Source organism: Mandrillus leucophaeus, unplaced genomic scaffold (assembly GCF_000951045.1).
Source record: "Mandrillus leucophaeus isolate KB7577 unplaced genomic scaffold, Mleu.le_1.0 Scaffold57, whole genome shotgun sequence".
Classification (NCBI taxonomy): Eukaryota; Metazoa; Chordata; class Mammalia; order Primates; family Cercopithecidae; genus Mandrillus; species Mandrillus leucophaeus.
Window position 1 is genome coordinate 6959232 of NW_012106141.1, and position 4226 is coordinate 6963457.

Sequence of the window (4226 nt, forward strand, 5' to 3'; positions counted from 1 at the left end):
TCACTCTGTCCAACAGCTCAGGCTGGAGTGAAATGGTGTGATCTCAGCTCACTCACTGCAGCCTCCTTCTCCCAGGTACAAGTGACTCTTGTGCCTCAACCTCCCGAGTAGCTGGGATTATAGGATGCGCCGCTGCACCTGGTTAATTTTTTTGTGTGTTTTTGGTAGAGTTGGGGTTTCCCCATGTTGGCCAGGCTGGTCTTGAACTTCTGACCTTGAGTGATCTGCCTGCCTTGGCCTCCCAAAGTGCTATTATTACAGGCGTGAGCCACTGTGTCTGGTCTGTTTTTTCCCCTTTTAATTGAAGATATTTAGGTGGAATAATATTTTGCTGTTTCTAATTCTCTTTGAAAAGTATTGGTTATATATATTGAGTGGCAGGAGTTAAGAGTTATCTGTCACCCTTGGCATAAAGAAAAACGATTGAAAACTAGCCAGGCATGGTGGCACGCATTTGTAGGCCTAGTTACTCAGGAGGTTGAGGTGGGAGAATCACTTGAGCCAAGGAGTTCAAGGTCATGCCACTGCACTCCGGCCTAGGGGGCAGACGGAGACCCCGTCTCTAAAAAAATTAAACAAAGAAAAATGGATTCTAGATATGGTTACTTTGAGAAGTGTAAGTCAGTTTTACATTAATATTTATAAAGTGGCAAATATATAACTTTTCTGTGATTTAGAATGATATGTAGTTTAGAAGCTTTGTTTTTATTTAAAACAAGTTTATAAAATTATTTTTTCATGTTTTAAATGTTATTATGACTGCAAGATGAAGTAATTTTTTTTTAATTTAGGTTCAAAGCATATGTGAAAAAGGATTACATGTGGGTCAGTCCAAAATAACAATTCTTGGCAGTCCTTCCATGGGTAATCTTTTTTTCTTTTTAAATATAAATATCTATTATTAAGTTGCTGTCTAAAAATATATTATCTCATGTAATTTCACTGCAGTTGTTATTAAATTCATGCTTTATTATGTTACCAGAAAAAGAGACTACTCATAGGTTCTGAAATGTAAGATCGGTTTTATCTTTTGTTTCTGACTTTCTGCACACTTCAAATTGATCAAGGATAGCTTTTTAAAAATGTCTTTAGTCCTAGTGATTTTGAAAAATATAATCAGTTTCCTTAATTTTTCCCACTTTTCTAGGTGTCTATCTTTCTAGGTATGCTGATTTATTACAAGCGAATCCTTTGGACACGGGGGCAATGGGTGATGTTGTTATTTTTAAAATAATGAAGGTAATTTAAACTTACGCATTTCATAGATGAAAAACTACACTTCATTTGGATTTTAATTTTTAGATGATGCTAAGTCTTTAGAAGATTGTTTAAAAGTTCATGCTTGCTAGTGTTTGGTAGTTAAAGATTCTTTTGAAAATGGTTTATTTGCCATCTTTTTTGTGTGTGTGTTGTTTTTTGTTTTGTGAGACGGAGTCTCGCTCTGTCGCCCAGGCTGGATGGAGTGCAGTGGCACCATCGTGGCGTACTACAAGCTCTGCCTCCTGGGTTCATGCCATTCTCCTGCCTCAGCCTCCCTAGTAGCTGGGACTACAGGTGCCCGCCACCACACCTGGTTAATTTTTTGTATTTTCAGTAGAGACGGGGTTTCACTGTGTTAGCCAGGATGGTCTTGATCTCCTGACATCGTGATCCCACCCGCCTTGGCCTCCCAAAGTGCTGGGATTACAGGCGTGAGCCACTGTGCCCGGCCTGTTTGCCATCTTTGATCTAAGCTAACCATTCTTAAGAGTTTGTTTTCCTTTCCAAAGAAAGGAATGTAGAGAGTAATATGTTGGTAATATAATTTATGTTAGTGGAGAGTATTATGAATGGAATTTATATTTACTTGTTATTAAACAAGTTCCATTGATTTTTTTTAGTGATTAACTTTTTCTTACTCCTTCAAATTTGGTAAAAGTGTTCTGTGAGATATTATTTTATTTATTTTTTGGAGACGGAGTCTCACTCTGTCACCCAGGCTGGAGTGCAGTGGCACAATCCCAGCTCACTGCAACCTCTGCCTCCCAGGTTCAAGCAGTTCTGCCTGCCATAGCCTCCTGAGTAGCTGGGATTACAGGTGTGCACCACCATGCGCTGCTAATTTTTGTATTTTTAGTAGAGACAGAGTTTCGTCATGTTGGCCAGGCTAGTCTCAAACTCCTGACTCCAGGTGATCCGCCTGCCTTGGCGCCCACCTGTTCTGTGAGATATTGAAGGGAAAAAATGGTTGGTATAGTTGATCTATATTCAAAGAAGTATTTCATAATACTAATGTTATATAGTCAACAATTAGGTTTAGGTAGACACTTAAAAGGTTTTCTCTATTTTAGGGTAAAATAAAGAGTATATATGACCCCATGGGTGTAAAAAGTTTGGAATCTATGTTAAATAAAAGTGCTTTGGACCCCACACCAAAGCATGAATGTCACGTGTCGAAGAATGCCAATCGAATTACATCACTTTTGGCTTACAGAGCCTATGAGCTTACTCAGGTAGGTACCAGGATCTGTTGTAATTTTATGACCTCATATCTGTTTGTTAACAAATCCTTTAAAATGTCTCCCTTTCAGTTCTCTCTGTCCCCACACCAGTCTAGACTCTGGTTTCTGCATATCACTTCCAGACTCCAGTGTCTGTTGCTGCTGTTTGTTCAGTGTTTTCTGAGATGTCTCAGAAACATACAGTGGCTCTTCAAGGTTACAGGGTAATATTTATAGACTGCCTAGTCTAGCTCTTCCTACCGGTAGACTGTGGCCTGGTTTTTGTATGATCATTGCCCTCAACACATCTTACTTCGTTTTGAAACCTTGGCATTTCCTGGCCTAGAAAGGTCTCCTGCCTAATACGATATTACTCATCTTTCAAGGTAAAGTTGAAATCCCTTGAAATATCTTAAGTCATAACATTTCGTACTATTGATTTATTTGATAGATATTTTCTATCTTTATTAACATTTTTAAAGATGCAAACCTAGACTTATTTTTAAAGCCTTATTCAAGTATAATTGACATACAATAAACCACACATAAATAAAAGTAACATTTGATGAACTTGAGTGTTAAGTTTTTATATGAGGTTTGACTATAAAGCAATGGTTTTTTTGTTTTTGTGTTTGTTTAAATAGAAATGGGGGTGTCACTGTTTTGCCCAGACTGGTCTAGAACTCCTGGGCTCAAGTGATCTTCCCACTTCGGCCTCACTATTCCTGTTTTTTTTTATTTTAGTATTTTGTTATTTTATTTTGAGACAGAGTCTCGCTCTGTTGTCCAGTCTGGAGTGTGGTGGTGTGATCTTGGCTCACTGCAGCCTCCGCCCCCAAGGTTCAAGTGATTCGCCTGCCTTAGCCTTCTGAGTAGCTGGGATTATAGGCACCTGCCACCTCACCTAGCTAATGTCTTGTATTTTTTTAGTAGAGACGAGGTTTCACCATGTTGGCCAGGCTGGTCTCAAACTCCTGAGCTCAGGTGATTCCACCTGCCTCAGCCTCCCAAAGTGTCGAGATTACAGGCGTAAGCCACCGCACATGTTCTTTTTAACATTAAAAAAATGTCTATAACCAAATGGACTGTTTGTGAAAAGTAGTAATGTTAACTTCCCTGGAAATGTTCTTTCTTTAGTTATGTAAAGTAAAATTTTAAGAACTATTGTTGTGGGCTTTCAGCAAAAATTACATTCACCAAAGTAATTTGGAACTGACTCATTTGATTACCTTCTGGACAGTAGCAGTATTGGTAGGTGTGAAGTATACATGTAAAATAGTTACTGGCTTTTCTAGAAGGACTTGCAAACTGGCCTTATGTTTTTAAAAAACTCCAGGCATTTTTAGAGCAATAACAACATTATTGAAATCAGGTTTCCCAGGGGAATGGACTTTGAAGGGCAATACTACTGTGTTCATAAACTCAGGCATTCTTAAAGTGAAAATCACTAGTCTGCAAGTTACAAAACTGTACTATACTGAATGTGGTGAAGAGGTGAAGGGAAAAGGCTGATGCGTAATGAGAAGAGGGTCAGCTACCTTTGTCACCTGTGTTCATATTCTTTTCCGTATCTCCTTTGCTACTTTATTTGCAATTGGAGCCCAGGTGTGTTTTTCTTTTGAAATAGCAAAACCATAGTTTGGTTTAGTTGAGATTGTGTTCTTAGTATTTTGCTTTTTAGAGTGCCATTAGATTGGCTATTCTGAGCTGACCTGCGAGCTTAGGCTCTGTTTATAATATTTTTAT